Raw genomic sequence first — 19,637 nt, forward strand, 5'->3', positions numbered from 1 at the left:
GAGAGAGACAGGAGGAGGAGACAGGCTCCCTGCTGAGCAGATAGCCCAATGCGATGCGGGATTCCATCCCAGGACCCTGAGATCATGATCTGAGCCAAAGGCAGAGGCTTTAACCCACTGAGCCACCCAGGCGCCCCATTATTGCATGCATTTAAGAAACTTTGCCATCATTGCTGTTTGTCTCAATCTTCTGTGGCACTGTAATTTGTAGAAGTTATGTTTCAGGATGTACAGTAAGGAAAAAGTGTGAGTGTAAGGGCTTACTTAGCCAGAGGAAGCCATTTTGTTGTTTATGCAGTAAACTTAGATTGACCCTGCCCCTCCCAGAGGAACTTAACTTAAAAGCAAGTCCGGGAAACCAGTCCCAGGTAGCAAAGCCCAGATACAAGGGCGGGTCAGGCCAGGTGGAGACATCCAATCAGTAGGGCACGCATACATCTACTAGGGTAAATTGAAATTCAATTGGCCACCCGTGTGTGACCTAGCATGACTGTGCAGTTTTCTCTGTGTGTTGCAATTTCATTGGCCACCTGTGTGTGGCCAGGCTCAACCACATGGCCTTTGCCCTATAAAAGTTAGTCTGTGAAGCTGGGAGGGGTCGCCTCTAAGAGCCGGCCCCAGCCTGTCAGTTTGATTCTCAATGCTTGGCACGAAATAAAGCTTTGCTTGACCTTTGCTTTGTATCAGTCTCGCTCCTTTGATTACGGACCTAACAGTGAGCATTCCCCAGATGCTTGGAAACATCCTTATTCTTCGAGTGTCCTGTCATATCCCATCACTTTTTGAACTTCCAAGCCCCAGCACATACACACACACACACACACACACACACACACACGCACGCACGCACTCACTCACCCGCCACAAAATCAGACTTTGTACATGACAGGAAGAGGCTACCTCCACCACCCATACACTTTGGGGCAGGACCCTGCCACCATCCAAAGACTTTGGGACTTGACCTCAGCCCCAGCAGGTGAAGAAGTGCTGCTTTTAAGGCCCCACTTCCCAGAAAATGCGCACCCTCTCCTCCACAGGGTCAGGCAAGTGAGGGGCAACTGTCCCAGTTCTGCTCCAAGCCCTCCAAGAAGCAGGCCCAGGAGGATGCGGACTCTAAGCTGGCTGTGACAAGACACCGGGCTCTCCCTAGCCAGAACTGGGGGTTCTGGAGCAAGGTTCTGGGGCCCCGCCATGCCCAGAGGCTCTGTGGCATGTGGCCCTCTATGGAGAAGTGTCCTTCGCTAAGATGGCCCACGAAGGTCAGCCTGCCCAGGCACGAGAGGATAGAGGATCAGCAGGAGAGACAGCACTGCGCAGCCTGCTGGTCTTAGCACGGTGATGGGTGTTGGCTGCTTAACGGTGGCCGCTCCCATGGGGCCCTGCGAACTCTGGCAGGTGGGGCAGAGGAGTGCACGGTCTGTGGGGAGGTGGAGGAGCGGGGGGAGGGGGCATGGCTGCTCCTCCCATCCCGCCCCTCTGCGGAGTTGCATGCACAGTCGCAGTCCCGGGAGCCCACCCACAGCCCGTTGCACACAGGAAGGTACACGCCAGACTGTCCTCTGCCCTCGTGGGCTTGGGCTTTATTTTTCAAACTGCGGACATTGGAAATGCGTTCAGGGATGACGTAAGGGTTATAAAATGCGTTTTCTTCTTTAGTAACGGCCATTTGCTGGTGAATGTTTGGCAATCTTAATAGTCCACGTTGTAGTTTTCTGGCACAATGACTGAATTACTGTGGTGAAGGAAAACAGAAAATGGAAATTCACAATATGTTTGGCAGCAGACAGTTGCCTGTTTTAACCATATCTACTACTGAATTTATAATTTTAAATCTCAGGTGATAACACACATAAAAAGAACACTAAAAATTCAAAAATCAATTCTGTTATAGATAAATTTGGTTCTTACAAAACTAAGGAGTCCAAATAAAACACGAAACAAATATAAATATGTGTATATTATGCTAGTATTGATTTATAATTTAAGCATGAGGTGAAGTAATTTTGGCTATGAAAGGACTGAAAAATAAAATCTGTTCATTCAATTCTGTACACTTATATTTCTTAGAAAAAAATCTATGTTTAGGAGACTAAGTGGTCCTTTGGCCATTTTTTAATCAGGTGCTTGTTTTTGTTGTTGAATCTCAGGAGTTCTCTATATAGTCTAGATTTTTTTTTTAAAGATTTTATTAATTTGACAGACAGAGATTAAGTAGGCAGAGAGGCAGGCAGAGAGAGAGGGGAAAGCAGGCTCCCTGTCGATCAAAGAACCCATGTGGGCCTCAATCCCAGAACTCTGGGATCATGACCTGAGCTGAAGTCAGAGGCTTTAACCCACTGAGCCACCCAGGTGCACCTATAGTCTAGATATTAATCCCTTATCAGATACATGCTTTCCAAATATTTTTTCCCATTTTGGGGGGGTTGCTTTTTACTCGTTATTCTGGGTATATATCCAAAATAACTGAAATCAGGGTCCAGAAGAGAGATTAGTATGCTAATGTTCACTGTGGTATTATTACAGTGACTAACAAGTGGAAGCAACCCAAGTCAATGACAGATGAAAACATAAGCAAAATGTGATATGTACATACAATGGAAAATTTCAGTTTTTTTTTAAAGGAAGGAAATTCTGCAATATGCTACAACATGGGTGAACCTTGAAGACATTACGCTAAATAAAATAGGCCAGTGATAAAAGACAAATACTGTATGACTCCACTTACATGAGGTACCTGGAGTAGCCAAATTCCTAGAGACAGAGAGCAGAATTGTTGTTGCCAGGGTTTGGAAGAGGGAGAAATGGGAACTTATTTAATGGATATAGAATTCTAGTTTTGCAAAATGAAGAATTCAGGTGATGCTTGGTGGTGATGTTTGCACACAATGTGAAGACACTCTATAGCAATGAACTATAAACATAAACATGGTTAAGATGGTAACTTTTTATGTTAGATGTAGTTTACCACAATAAAAAGTTAATTTTGAAAAAAATCTGAAATTAGGCAAGTAACCAACCTGTATACTAAACCATGAAATGATAGTTCTTTCCAAGTTAACTTTATTGCCTTTCAATGTGTGAACTGCATATAGATTCAGAAAAAATTTTCACTTATTTAAAACAGAATTACCTAATTTCAATTTTATAAGGACTATTTTTCAAGTTATTCTTAAAATTTCCTTCCATGAAAACTTGTGCTTATATATCTTAAAATAAATACCTATAGAGAAATTCAAGTATTGATTGCTCCTCCTGTTTGTAAATAGAAACACAAAAATAGTTTTTTTTTAGAAAATTTAATTTTCATACTTCTTTCTAAATATTTGTTTCAGTAGCAAATAATATAATATTTAATCCTAAGATATCTATGACTGTTTATTTTGCTTGAGTATTTACTTCTTGGTCACCTGTGTCACTCAGTTAGTTAAGCATCTGACTCTTGATGTCAGTTCAATTCATGATCTCAGAGTCATGAGATGGAGCCATGCCAGTTCCATGCAGAGGCTGGAGCCTGCTTAAGATTCTCTCTTTCCTCTCTCTGCCTCTCCTTGCCACTAGTACTCTCTCTCTCTCTCTCTTAAAAAAAGAAAAATTATCTATATACCAAACAGGTCAGAGACTGAAGGAAAGCAGATTTGCATAAGAGATGTCATAGTTAGCAATTATAAATTCATTGTTAGCATGATATACAAAATTCTTTGGAAATATAGTTAACTTGTTTTCTCTACATATATCAAATGTAGTTACAGAAAGGATGTAACATCTGAGTTTTGAACCATAATTGGATGAATAAATGACTTGTATAAAGTCAGTAATTTTCTCCTAAGAGTAATATTAAATCACCCAAAATCTTTAAGTGTAAATGAATGGTATTTCGTCTCAAAAAAATAAAAAAACCAACCAACCAACCAACCAACCAACCAAACAAACAAACAAACAAACCTTATCATGATCCTAGGGATGGTAAGCTAGGAATAATGAGGACTGGAAACAGTAAATCTAATTAGAAGAATTTTGCATAGTTTAGGCCAGAAATGTCAATATCCTCATGGCTAAACCATGAGTGGGGGGGAAATAGAAATATGAGAGGAATTTTGGAAAAGTAATTAAAAATAGTATCTCTATCAACCCACCCGAAATCCTCTTCACAAAGGTAGAAAGGAACAAAGCAGTTTTATTATTGAATAAGTGCTAAACCGAATAGGTGTGCTAGGGAGATTGCAAGGAGAGAAAGAAATCTTACCCTTTTATTTAACAGGACAGATACAGTCCATGTCATACATGTTAACTTTCTTTATCCAAAGTATAAAGAAAACTTCCAATTTCTTTAGGATAGCCAAGAAGTTACAGCTTGGAACCAGACAACAAGGTTAAATTCCCAAGGAGCCAGAGAGACAGGAAGCGATCTTCCTTAATATTTATATTTGAAATAGGTACCTGCCTACAAAGTCCTTAAGGAAAATATTCCTGGAATGTGAAATTGACAACTTTTATTTAATTTTCAAGAAGAATTACATACATCTCAAAGAGACAGAGAATGGATTAACAATTACAGTTGTCTAAGGAAATAAGAAAAGGAAGTGTGTGTGTGTGTGTGTGTGTGTGTGTGTGTGTGTTACTTTCCTTCAAGTGCGTTGCCTAGGAAAATTAATATTTTATTTCATAGGTTTGTATTTACACTTAGGACATATAGGGAACAAAATAGGTGTGTTGACTAATTTGATATAAAGCTTGATAAATTGTTAAGGCAACTAAGCAACTCAGATGATAATACCACCAATTTTAGGAGAGACAAATTTGTGCAAGAGTGGGGAGATAATCAATTGGGTTGAAGACTTGCTGAATTTGAGGCCCTTGTGAACCAGCAACAGGTCATTGGAGACAAATTTTGATCCTTACAATTTGAATTAAACACTTAAAAAGGTGATTTGAAGGAAAGAGAGTGAATTAGATAACTTAAGAAAAAATACACAGAAAGAAAAGTAGATGTCCAAAAGGAGTTTGTGGATCATACAGATGATTTCAGTGATTAAGGGAACAGCAGTCAAGAGAGAAAATGAAACATAGAGATTAAAAATTGAGGTAGGTTAGGAATTAGAATGTTGATATTGTGATTTTTTTCAAATTATTTTCTTGCATCTGTTGAGTTGATCTTTTAAAAATCCAGTCTAATATTGGCTGAATACGAAGGTAAACCAAATTTGTATTCCCCGGATAAATCACATTTGGTCATGATATATTATCCCTTTTTATATAACGTTGGATTCAGTTTGTTAAAATTTCCATCCACTTTCATGAGGGATACAAATTAATAGTATCTTTCTTATGTTGTTATTTATTTGTCTCCCTCATCCGTAGATAGGGGAGTTCATGCCCATCCCTATCTGGGAAGCCTTTCCAGAAGAGTGAACAATCTCCCCTCATATGTTCCAGGCATCCCTCAGATCTCTGCCTTCACCCTGTGTGTGTTCTGCCCACACCCTATGTGTGTGTCTTCTCTCCTGGTAGTGCAGTGCACCTGTGTTCTATCGCAGGCAGGCAGGCTGAGTTTTAAAATTCTCAACTCTAGGGGCTTGGTGTGGCACAAGCCCATGTTGGCCTTCTGGGGGAAGATCTCACTGCTTTGCTACTAACATAGGTTTGCCCTACAAGAGCAGTTGCACCAAACTGCAGTAGAGTGGAGTTTGGAATAAAGTGCAGCAAAGAGCCAGTGTACAAGTTAGCCACCCTCAGCAGGTCTCTCTGCACCTATGCTGAGTGGAAGGGGAAGGTAATGGATCTCACCAGCTCTTTGGTTCCTGGAGAGGAAATGCACCTCTCCCAGATGCACTCCAGCAAGGGAAAACCTTCTTTCCCTATATATCCCAAGGGATGCCCAGATGCCACTATTTGTTGCTGGGCTATCTTCCTTTCTTCTCCACAGGAGCACTGCAACACCCTCAGGGCTCCATACCAGCCTCACCATGGACCTCTAAAACTCCAGTCTGTGAGCCTTGCTGATTTAAAAAGAGCTCATGAAGATAAGCCCCCCTCTATATCCAGTCAATGGCTTTGGGGAAGTGTTTTCCTTGTGAGATCCCCTGTGTCCTTCTCTTTCTCTCTCTTGCCTCTCTTCATGACCAGAGTTTCCTCCCCTTGGCAGCATCTGCTACCTATTTCTCCCCCAAATCACATCTCCACACCCCCTTCCTTCCGTATTGTGGCTCCTTCTCTCCTAGTTGTGTAGTTTGCTCTGTTCATCCTCAGATTGATTTCTTGGATATTCAGAATGAGTTGATATCTATCTACTAAGGGTTCTATTAGTACTTCAACATCTTAACTCCTCCCCATTTCTTTTTGAATAAGCTTTGATAGTTTTAGTGTTTTAGGAATTTGTCTATTTCATTTAAGTTGTCAGATTTATTAGTATTAACACTTTTATAATATTTCCTCAGTATTCAAATTGGCAAAGGAGAAGTCAAACTCTCTCTCTTTGCAGATGACCTAATACTTTATATGGAAACACAAAAGACTCCACCTCAAACTACTAGAACTCATACAGCAATTCAGTAATGTGGCAGGATACAAAAATCAATGCACAGAAATCAGTTGCTTTCTTATACACTAACAATGAAAAAATAGAAATGGAAATTAGAGAATCGATTCCACTTACTCTAGCACCAAGAACCATAAGATACCTGGGAATAAACCTAACCAAAGAGGTAAAGGATTTGTACTCAAGGACTACAGAGCACTCATGAAAGAAATTGAAGACACAAGAAGATGGAAAAGAATTCCATGCTCTTGGATCAGAAGAATAAACATTGTTAAAATGTCTATACTGCCAAGAGCAATCTGTACTTGCAATGTCATCCTGATCAAAATTCCACTGACATTTTTCAAAGTGCTGGAACAATCCTAAAATTTACATGGAACCAGAAAAGACCCTGAATTGCTAAGGAAATGTTGAAAAAGAAAAACAAAGCTGGGAGCATCATGTTGCCTGGTTTCAAGCTTTACTACAAAGTGTGATCACCAAGACATCATGGTACTGGCACAAAACAGACACATAGACCAGTGGAACAGAGTAGAGAGTCCAGATATGGACCCACAACTCTATGGTCAACTAATCTTTGACAAAGCAGGAATAAATATCCAGTGGGAAAAAAAGACAGTCTCTTCAATAAATGGTGCTGGGAAAATTAGACAGTTATGTATAGAAGAATGAAATTCGACCATTCTCTTACACCATATACAAAGATAAACTTGAAACAGATAAAAGACCTCAACATGAGGCAGGAATCTATCAAAATCCTAGAGAACACAGGCAGTAAGCCACAGCAGCTTTCTTTTAAGATATGTCTCCAAAGGAAAAGGAAACAAAAGCAAAAATGAAGTTTTGGGACTTCATCAAGATTAAAATTTTCTGCACAGCAAAGGAAACAGTCAACAAAACAAGGAGGCAAACCCACGGAATGGGAGAAGATATTCGCAAATGACACTACAGACAAAGGGCTGATATCCAAGATCTATAAAGAACTCTTTAAACTCAACACACACAAAACAGATAATCACATCAAAAAATGGGAGGAGATATGAATAGACACCTCTCCAAAGAAGACATACAAATGGCTAACAGACACATGAAAATATGTTCATCATCATTAGCCATCAGGGAGATTCAAATCAAAACCACATTGAGATACCACCTCACACCAGTTAGAATGGAAAAAATTAACAGGACAGGAAACAACACGTGTTGGAGAGGATGTGGAGAAAGGGGAACCCTCTTACACTGTTGGGGAGAATGCAAGTTGGTGCAGCCACTTTGGAAAACAGTGTGGAGATTCCTTAAGAAATTAAAAATAGAGTTACCCTATGACCCATCAGGCAATTGCAATACTGGGTATTTACCCCAAAGATACAGATGTAGTGAAAAGAAGGGCCATATGTACCCCAGTGTTCATAGAAGCAATGGCCACAATTGCCAAACCGTGGAAAGAGCCAAGATGCCCTTCAACAGACAAATGGATAAAGAAGATATGGTCCATATATACAATGGAGTATTGCACAGCCATCAGAAAGGATCACTGCCCAACTTTGTTGGGTCCATGTCGATACATGGACGGGACTGGGGTAGACTATGCTGAGTGAATTAAGTCAAGCAGAGAGAATCAATTATCCTATGATTTCACTTACTTGTGGAACATAAGGAATAACATGGAGGACATTAGGAAAAGAAAAGGAAAAGTGAATTGGGGGAAATCGGAGGGGAGATAAACCATGAGAGATTGTGGAGTCTGAGAAACAAACTGAGGGTTTTGGAGGGGAGGGGAGTAGGGGGTTAGATGAGCCTGGTGGTGGGTATTAAGGAGGGGCACATATTGCATGAAGTACTGGGTGTGGTGTATAAGCAATGAATGAATCTTGGAACACTGAAAAAATAAAAATTAAAAAAACCAAAGCAATGGGTAAAATCTTGTCATTACTAATAAAAAATATATATGAAAGTAAAAAAAAAAATTCCTCAGTATTTTTTCATTATCTATAAGATCAGTAATGAGGGATCTCTCATTCTAGATATTTGTAATTGTTATCTATTCTTTCTCATTCCTTCCGATGTGGCTACACAGTTAGTACTTTTTTGATGTTACCCAAAAAACAATTTTTGTTTCACTGGTTTCATATTTTTTTTCGTGTTTTCCATTTTGTTATTGCTATTTCCTAAACTTCATAATTTCATTTCTTTTTTACATGGGGTTGAATTTGCTCTTCCTTCTCTAGTTTCTTTGTTTGGAAGCTTCTGTAATTGATTTAAAATTTCTTACTTTCTGATATAAATTATAAAGAGTGTAACTTTTCCCTTAAAGTACTGTTTTATATATATCTGACAAATTTTATCATATTTTTTTCAATTAGTGTTCAAATATGTTCAATTTCCTTGGTGATTTTTTTCTTTGATTGGTGAATTACTTAAAAACATGTGTGCTTTAAAAAAATGTGCGCTTTCCAAACTTTTTAAAGATTTTTTACTGTTATTGACAAGTATAATTCTATTTGTTCAGGCTACATATTTTTTATGATATGAATTTGTTTGAATTTATTCTTACTTTTTCATGGCACACATTTGACCTAATTTGTGAAATGTTTCAGGTGTATTTGAAACAAATGTGATTTCTGCTGTTGTAGTGAGGTCTTCTGAAAGATCATGTGGCTAATTAGTATTTTTCATTTCTATTTTATTCTTACTGTTTTTAAATCTATTTGTATTGAGAGAGAGATGTTGAAACTTCTAATGATATTTGTGGCTTTTTCTCTTATGCAGCTAATAACAGAGCTTCAAATACATAGAGCAAAGGCTGTCAGAACTGAAAGATTTTATGTGCTCTTAAAGAGTTGATCCTTTTATTATAATTATAATGATCAAATTATGCTTTTGGCATAAAATAATATTTCTTCTTCAGGCTACTTTGATAGAGATATAGTCACTTTAGCTTTCTTTGGGTTGGTGTTAGCATGGTACATCTTTTAACCCATTTGTTTCTTTAGATTGAAAGTGGATTTCTTGTTGATAGTATATGTTTCTCTTGATTTTTATCCAATTTTACATTTTCTGCTTTTTTAAAAAATTGAAGTACTTAGACTACTTAAGTTTATTGACTCGATAAGATTAGGTTTCAATTTAGTACCTTGGTATATATTATTATTGTCATTTTCTTTATCCTCTTTTCTAGATTCTTGGGAATCATTTAATAGGCTTTTTGGGAGCCAAAGTTAATTTTACTTAATTTTTTGAAATAATTCTACATCTATAGGAAGTTTAAAAATTTTTACTGGGAGTGTTCATGTGTATACCCTTCACTTGGTTTTTGCTCATGGTTAACACTTGCATGATTAATTACATTGTCAAAATCAGGAAATCAACATTGGTATAATCTGCAGAGTTAATTTGGATTTCATCATTGTTCACATGAACTGACATGTTTATATGTGTATAAGTGTATCCTATCTTATTACACATATAGATTAGTGTTCAACACCAAAATCAAAATACAGAATTGTTCCACAACTACAAAAACAAACAAAGAAACAAACAAACAGTAACAACAATAATAAGCATACAACCCCTATATAGTACACCTATCTGCCTTACTCCCATTTCCTAATCCCTAGTAACTACTAATTGGTCTTTATTTCTATAATTGTAATGCAAGTACTTTATATAAATGACATCATATAGTAGCTCTTGAGTTTTGTTTTTTTTCTCTCATGTAATTCCCTTGAGATTCACCAAAATCGTGCCATGTATTAATAATTTCTTGCTATTCCTGAGTAGTACCCATGGTATAAGTGTTCCATAGTTTGTTAAATGAGTCATCCATCAAAAGATTATTTGGATAATTTTTAGTTTTTAGCTATTAAAAATAACATTGTTATGGATGTTCATTTACAGTTTTTTTTGCATAAATGTAAAAGTTCTCTCTAGGATAAATACCCAAGAGTAAAATTGTCAGGTTTTATAATAAGGCTGATAAATTATATGTCATAGTAGCTATATGTTTTGTATTTCTTCTAGCAATATATGAGTGATCTAATTTTCTTCATCTTCATTAGTACTTACTATTATTTTTTTTTTAAATCTTAGTCAATCTGTTGGGAAAAGTGTGATATCTCATTGTGGTTTTAATTTGCATTACTCCAATGACTAATTATGTCAAGCATCACTTAATGTGCTTGTGTGCCATCTCTATACATTCTTTGGTCAAATCTCGGTTCATGTCTTTGCCCTTTGCTAACCAAATTTCTTTTCAATTTTCAATTCTGAACTTTTAAAATATATTACAGATAAATTTTTGTTGGATATATGGTCTATACATTTGGATATATGGTAATATATATTATATAAATATATTCCACCAGACTGAAGCTTGTCTTTTTACCTTAACAAGGTATTTTTTAGATCAGATATCTCTAATTTTGACCACATACAAATTTTCCTTGTGGATCATTATTTGTTTCCCTCCTCCTCCTCCTCCTCCTTCTATTTTTTAAAATTTATTAACTTGAGAGAGATAGAATGAGTGAGAGAGAGAGAGAGAGAAAGCATCAGCAGGGAGGGTAGGGGGATAGGGAAAAGGAGAAGCAGACTCCCAGCTGAGCATGGAGTCAATGGGATCAAGATCCAAGCAAAAGGCAGATGCTTAACCCCTGAGAAACTCAGGTGCCCCTCATGATTTGTTCTCATGTGAAATAACTCTTGGTATAGTCCTAGATCCACAGAGTTTTTTTTGTGTTTTCTTCAGAAATTGCGTAATTCAACTTATTAAATTCATACCCATGATCCAATTTTTTAAACTTTTATTTTTAAGTAAATTTATATTCATAGAAAATTGCAAAGGCATGTACAGAAAGGTTTCATGTACTTTTTATCCAGTTCTCCCATATTAACATGTTGCCTAACTATAATATGAAAGCAAGATAACTGACATTAATACAATCCACAGAATATGCTCAGAGTGTACCATTTACACATGTATTTGTGTGTATGTAGTTTTATGCAACCTGATCACATGTGTAGCTTCATGTAACTATAATCACATCAAGATACAGAACTATACCATCAAAAAAAGTTCTTGTTGTTTCTCTTTTATAGACATACTCACCCACTCTTCTCATTATCCCTAACTCCTGGCAACTACTACTGTATTCTCCAAACCTGTAATTTTTAATGTGGCAAGAACTTTATATAATTGGAATCATAGTGTATATAAACTTTTGAAAAGGGCTTTGTTTCACTTAGCCTAGTTCCCTTTGTGCCCTCAAAATTGTTTCTATCAATACTTTGTTTTCTTTTATTATTGTGTAGTATGTGGTAATATGGATTTACCATAAGTTGTGTAATGATTTATGCATTGAATGACCTTGATTTACAGATTAGGATATTGTGTATTAAGGTATTATGAACATATGTTCTCAAGTTTCTGTGAAAGCATGATTTTCATTTCTCAAAGATAAATGTCCAAGAGTGAAATTGTTGGATCTGTAGCTTTCTGAAGGAAAATGATTTATTGGGAACAGGAGCAGTTCAAACCTAAAGACACTGTCATACACTATGAAGATTATGTTGGGTACACAAGGCTTGTAGTTCATGAGAAAAAGCTAAACTAAAGACCATCTAAAATTTTAACAGAGAGAACCAGAAAAAAAGAGACAGCTAAGAAAAGTCTTTTGGGGTCAGAGAGAGACAATCCTCAAAGGCTACTCTTGCAAAGGCAATTGGATATATTGGATCAGATAGTAGGGCAATTTGTGATATCTGAGGAGCAATATGGAGGCATCATATTATAGGGAAAATTCATTTTGATGAAGTATTCCAGTTAAGTCATTTAACAAAAAATTAAACAAGAACAAGGAGCCTTGTGTGGGTGTGTAGTGGGTGGGCATAAGTATCCAGAATTGCTACCATATTAATGTATTATCTAAAATTTCCAGTTTCTAATAAAAATGTTATAAACTGCAAAGAAAGAGGAAATTGTGACCTACACCCAGGGAAAGAAGAGGAAACAAATTGCCTGAGAAATCATAGTTGTCAGATTTAGAAGAAAAAACTTTAAAACAGCTGTCATAAATAAAGCAGCCGTTCCATGAATTAAAGGAAACCATAAAAAAAGGAAAAGAAAGTATTGTAATAATGTCTTATCCAATATAGAATAACAATACAACAAAAGAAAGCTGGGATATACAAAAGAGACCTTAAAACAAAGACTGTAATAGAGACAAAGAAGGCATAATGATAAAGGGGTCAGTCCAAAGAGAATATAACAACTGTAATGCACCTAAATATATAAAGCAAATATTAACAGACCTACCAGGATATAGAGCAATACAATAGTAGTAGGAGACTTTAATACCCCACTTAAATCAAAGGAAAGATCACCTAGACAGAAAAACCATTAAGGAAATCTTTGCCTTAAATGATGTATTAGACCAGATGAGCTTAACAGATACATACAAAACATTCCATCCAAGAGAAATTGAATACATATTTTTCTCAGGCATATATGGAACCTTAGTGTAGACCTAGGTTACAGCATAAATTAAGCTATAGATATCTGGAAAAGATAGATCTAGTCCTACCTCTCTAGGAGAGACGATATATTAAGCTACAAAAAGGTCCTAATACATTTGAAGAATGAAATAATGTCAAGCATCTTTTCTGATCACAATGGCATAAAACTAGAAAACAATTACAAAAAGAAAACTGGAAAGTTCACAAATATGTGGAGAGTAAATAATATACTGCTGAACAACCAATGGGTCAAAGAAAAAGTCAAAAGAGAATTAAAATAATACCTGAGCATATAAAAATGGAAATACGACTTACCAATTTTATGGGATGCAACAAAAGCACTTCTAAGTGGGAATTTCATAGCAATATATGCCTACCTCAAGAAACAAGAAAAATCCCAAGTAAACAGCATAGCTTTACACCTGAAGGAACTAAAAAAGAATGAACAAATCCAAAGTTAGTAGAAACAATGAGACAAAAAAAGATAGCAATAAAATAAATGAATTGGAGACTAAAAAGACAATAGAAAAAAATCAATAAAACTTAAAGCTGGTTCTCTAAAAAGAAACACAACTAACAAAGATTGCTACACTCACTGAGGAAAAAAGAGAGAGGAGTTTAAAAAAATTGGAAATGAAATAGAAGGTATAACTGATGTCAGAAATGCAAAAAATTGGCATGCCTGGGTGGCTTTGTTGGTTAAGTGGCTAACTCTTGATTTCAGCTCAGGTCATGAACTCAGGGTTGTGGGATCAAGCCCCTCATCAGGCTGCACACTCAGCAGGGAATCTGCTTGAGATTCTTTCTCTCCCTCTTCCTCTACCCCTTCCCCTTCTCTCTCTCTCCCCTCTCTTCTCTCTCTCTTTAAGATAAATACATTTTAAAAAAAAAGAAACACAAAGAATCATAAAACTACCACGAATAATTATATGACAAAAATTTTACAACCTAGAAGAAATGAATAAATTCTAAGAAACAAGCTACCAAGACTGATTCTTAAGAAATAGAAAATCTGACTAGAAAAATTGCTAGTAAGGAAATTGAAAGAGTAACTAAAAACCACTCAACAAATGGAATTCTAGGACCAGTTGGCTTCACTGGTGATTTCTTCCAAACATTCAAAGATTTAAAACCAGTCCTTACCAAACTCAACCAAATCAAACCAAACCAAACCAAACCAAACCAAACCAAACAGAAGGAAACATCCAAACTCATTTTATGAGGCCAGCATTTCCCTGATACTCAAACTAGACAAGGATGCCACAATAGAAGGATATTGTAGGTCAATGTTCCTGATGAACGTAGATGCAAAAAATTCTCAACAAAATATTAGCATACTGAATTCAACAATACATTAAAAGGATCATATACCATAATCAAAATAGTATTTATTTCTGTGATGCAAAAATGGTTCAACAATTGCAAACCAACCAACATGACACATTACATTAACAAAAACGAATGCTAAAAATTATATCATCTTTCTAGATGCAGAAACATGACAAAAGTTAATACAAATTTATGAAAAAAACTCTCAACAAAACAGGTATAGAGGGAATATACCTCAACATATTGAAGTCCAAATATGATAAACACACAGCTAACACCATGCTGAACAGTGAAAAAGCTGAGCTGTCCTCTAAGATCAGAAATAAGACAAGGATGACCACTCTCATCACTGTTATTCAACATAGGATTAAAATCCTAGTCAGAGCAATTATTCGAGAAAAGATACAAATGTATCTAATTGGAAAGGATGAAGCAAAGCTGTCACTTTGCAGATGACATATTATATATGGTAAACCCTAAATACTCCACCAAAAAATTGTTAGAACTAATAAACAAATTAAATAAGTTGCAGGATGAAAAATCAATTTACAAAATCTTCTGCATTTTTTACATTAATAATTACCTATCAGAAAGAAAACAATGCCATTTAAATTACATCAAAAATAATAACATATCTAGAAAATAAATTCAGCTGTGGAAGTAAAAGACTTGTACATGGAAACTATCAAACATTGATGATAGAAATTAAAGAAAAATATAAAGATAATCTATTATCATGGATTGGAAAATTTATTATTAATATTTTATATAACCCCAAATGATCCACAGATCCAATGTAATCCCTACCAAAATTTCAATGGCATTTTTCATAGAAATACATCAAAGCATTCTACAATAGGATATAGAACAACAGAAGACCCATATAGTCAAAACAATCAGGAGAAAGAAGAAGAAAACTGAAAGCATTATGGTCTCTGACTTCAAAATGTATTACAAAAGTGTAGTAATTAAAACATTATAGTTGTGGCATAAAAACAAACACATTGATCAATGAAAAAGAATAGAAGCTCCCAAAATAAGCCCATGCATAAACAGTCAATTAATTTATGACAAGAGAGGTAAGAATATTCAATGGAGAAAAGAAAATCTTTTCCGATAAATGGTGTTGGAAAATTGGTCAGCCATATGCAAAAGAATGAAACCGGACCACCATCTTATACAATACACTTAAATTAACTCAAAATGGATTAAAGACTTTAATGTAAACCAGAAATTGTAAGACTCCAGAAGAAAACAGAGGCAGTTAAATTTCTTGACATTGATTTTGTTGATGATTTTTTTAATCTGACCCCAAGAAGAAAAGCAATAAAAATAAACCACTGGTGGGGTGCCTGGGTGGCTCAGTGGGTTAAGCCTCTGCCTTCGGCTCAGGTCACGATTCCAGAGTTCTGGGATCGAGCCCCGCATTGGGCTCTCTGCTCAGTGGGGAGCCTGCTTCCCCCTCTCTCTCTTGTGATCTCCCTCTGTCAAATAAAAATAAAATCTTTAAAAAAATAAATAAACTGGCATTTTATCCAACTAAAAACTTCTAAACAGCCAGAAAACCATCAACAACTTGAAAAGGCAACCTACTGAATGGGATAAAATATTTGCAATTCATAAATCAGTAAGGGGCTAAGATTCTGAATATAAAAATAACTAATATGATTCAAGAGTGAAAAAAAACAATTTAATTGAAAAACATGCACAAAATCTGAATAGAATTTTTCCAAATAAGTTTTATAAATGGCCAACAGATATCTGAAAAGATACTCAACATCATTAATCAGGAGTGTGCAAATCAAAACTATAATGAAACTTTAGAATTGATATTTTCAAAAGGAAGACAAAAAACGAGTGTTGGCAAGGATGTGGAACAAAGGAAATCATTACATATTATTAGTGGGAAGGTAAATTGGTGCTACCTTTATGGAAAATAGCATGTCTTTTCCTCAAAAAATTAAAAATTGAACTGCCATATGATCTAACAATCTCACTTCTGAGTATTTATCTGAAGGAAACTAAAAAACAGTAACTGAGAAAGATATATGCACCATGTGTTCATTGCAGCATTTTTATACCAGCCAACATATAGAAACAACCTAAGAGTTTATCAATGGATGGACATATCAAGAAAATTATATATATATATATATATGAATTCAACCATAAAAAGGAGTGAAACACATATGGACATTGAATTCACTATAGTAAGTGAAATAAGTCAGGCAGAGAAATACAAATACTGTATGCTCTCACTTGCTTATATGTGGAATCTAAGTAAAATAAATGACAACAACAAAAAGAAACCAGCTCATAGAAACAAAGAAAATTTTGCCATTGCCAGGTGTTGAGGTTGGGGACTGGGTAACATAGGAGAAGGTAGTGAAAAGGTTCAAACTTCCAGTTATAAATAAATACATCATGGAGATGTAATGTACAACATAGTGACTGTAGTTAATAATACTGTATGGCATATTTTAAAGCTCCAAAAAATCCAGGTCTTATAAGTTCTTGTCACAAAAAAAAAAAAAAAAAAAAAAATTAGTCCTATGTGTCTGTATGAGGCATATTAACTTGACTTACTGTGGCAATCATTTTGCAATGTTTATAGATATAAAATCATTTTGTTGTACATCTAAAACTAATATAATGCTGTATATCAATCATACCTCAATTTAAAAAAGGTTAACAAAAAGTTGAAATTATAAAAAACAAACAAATGGAAATTATGAAATTGAAAATACAATAACTAAAATTAAAAAGTCAAAAGAAAGACTCAGCAGTAGATGTGAGTTTGTAGATGATTTAGCTAACTTGAACACAGATCCATACTGATAAATATCTAGAAGAAAAGAGGAAAATTTTTTTAAAAAGTCAGAAGAGCTTCACATATATATAGACACCATATATATATAGACACATATATATAGACACCATGGCATATAACTAATGGATTCTAAAAAGAACAGAGAGACATGGGAGAAAAAAGTACATTTCTGAAGATAAGTGGCTGGTAATTTCCCCAATATGATGAAATGCATTAAATACCACAGAAATTCAATGAATTCCAAGTAGGATAAACACAGAGATTCATACTTAGACACATGATAGTTAAAATTTGAAAGACATGGACATAAAAATAATCTGGAAAGTAGTAAGAATAAAGAACTTATCACCTACAAAGGGATTTTATTAAGAATAGCATCTTCTCATCAGAAACAGTGGGAGCGGGAAGACAATTTGATGGTATATGAAATTACTGAATGAAATAAATCTGTCAACTAAGAATCCTATATCTAGCAAGACTGTGTTTCCATGATAATAGTCACATAAAGATATTCCTAGATTTACAAAATTCTAGCAAAGGTATTTTCTCTTTTTAGGAAAATTTGTTACTAGTAGACATCCCTTACAAGAAATAACAAAAGCCGTTCTTCAGACTGAAGCAAATTACACAGGGTAGTAATTCTAATCCATATAATGAGGCAAAGAGCATGAGTTAAGGACAGCTTTGTAGGTGACTATAAAAAACAGTATATACAAACTTTCAGTTTTTATTTTGGCATGTAATAAATCTGTCACTTAATCATCCCAAATAACTACAAGTAAAAGGCAGAACAAACTGAAAATTAACAACTGAGGGAAACTGTTGCTAGTAGACCTGCTTTGCAATTAAGAAAAGAATTTCAGGAAAGCAGAGAATGGTCAACAGAGTGAAATATTTTGACAAAACAAGCAAAATATTAAAGAAAATGCTGGTCAGGGGACGCCTGGGTGGCTCAGTGGGTTAAGCCTCTGCCTTCAGCTCAGATCATGATCTCAGGGTCCTGGGATTCAGCCCAGCTTCAGGTTCTCTGCTCAGCAGGGAGCCTGCTTCCCCCCACCCCCACCTCCCTCTCTGCCTACTTGTGATCTCTCTTTCTGTGTCAAATAAATAAATAAAATATTTTTTAAAAATTCTGGTCAGTTTTGACAACTAAGAGTTTTGGTAATTCCATCAAAAACAGTGCAGAGGCAGTGGTGAGTGTAAAAATTAAGAAAGCTTTAACTAGATTTAAGAAGAAAAAAAGAGGTTAGACACAAAATCAAATATGAAATACAAGAATTTACTACTGTCCTACAGAAATTAAAATAATGTCAAGAAAATATAATATGAACAACTTTATGTAGCAAAATATTATATTTTGATAAAATAATATTCCTAGGAGACGCAAATTTCCAAAGTTGACTCAAGAAAGAACATGAAATATGAATAGATTACAACAAATAAAGGCATCAAAATAATATTAAAACTCTTCCTATAAAGAGACCCCAGAACTGGATATTGTTACTGGTGATATCTTACATTTGAAATTGTTGGAGGAGATAGGAGTGTCCACATTGATGTTTTTAAAATTGCGCATACTGTGTTGTGTGCTTCTTGTAGGTTTTCAACAGCTCGCACACATATTCAATGTATCAATGCAAATCAACAATTATGCCTTTATGTGATGAGAAATCATTTGATATTTTTGAACTTATTCTCGTTTTACACGCTCCAGAATAAACATAAACAATACTTAAAGTTAGTTTCTCTAAATACTTTATAAATTCAATAAGAATCCGGGGGAATATTCATGTATGAATAAAAAAGCATTAGTAGGGGCACCTGGGTGGCTCAGTCAGTTAAGCTCCAGCTCAGGTCATGATCCCAGAGTCCCAGGATGGAGCCTGCTTCTCTCTCTGCCCCTCACCCTACTTGTGCTCTCTCTCTCTCTCAAATAAATAAAATCTTTGAAAAAGCATGAGTAGGGGCACCTGGGTGGCTCAGTGGGTTAAGTCTCTGCCTTCGGCTCAGGTCATGATCCCAGGGTCCTGGGATCAAGCCCCGCATGAGGCTCTCTGCTCCACAGGGAACCTGCCTCCACCTCTCTCTCTGTCTGCCTCTCTGCCTACTTGTGATCTCTGTCAAATAAATAAATAAAATCTTTAAAAAAAAAAAGCATGAGTAAACTATATGTGTGTATATGTGTGTATACAACTTCTGTAAAGATAAAATATAAACAAATGGGGGCAAGAGGTCAAATGATATGAAAAGTAATTTCTGTGTACAGAAAAACAGTATGGCCCAGAAGAAAATAAAGACTGGCAGTCTCACTAGTAATTAAAATATGTATAGAAGAGACACTATCATCATTCCTATCTCACATAGAGTAAAATTGAATCCCTTCTTGTTGTGAAATCTTGGTCTTAGATTTGGTTTTGAATTGGCTTCCCA

This window comes from Enhydra lutris, unplaced genomic scaffold (assembly GCF_002288905.1).
Source record: "Enhydra lutris kenyoni isolate GAN:26980312 unplaced genomic scaffold, ASM228890v2 scaffoldscaffold11, whole genome shotgun sequence".
In the NCBI taxonomy this organism is placed as follows: domain Eukaryota; kingdom Metazoa; phylum Chordata; class Mammalia; order Carnivora; family Mustelidae; genus Enhydra; species Enhydra lutris.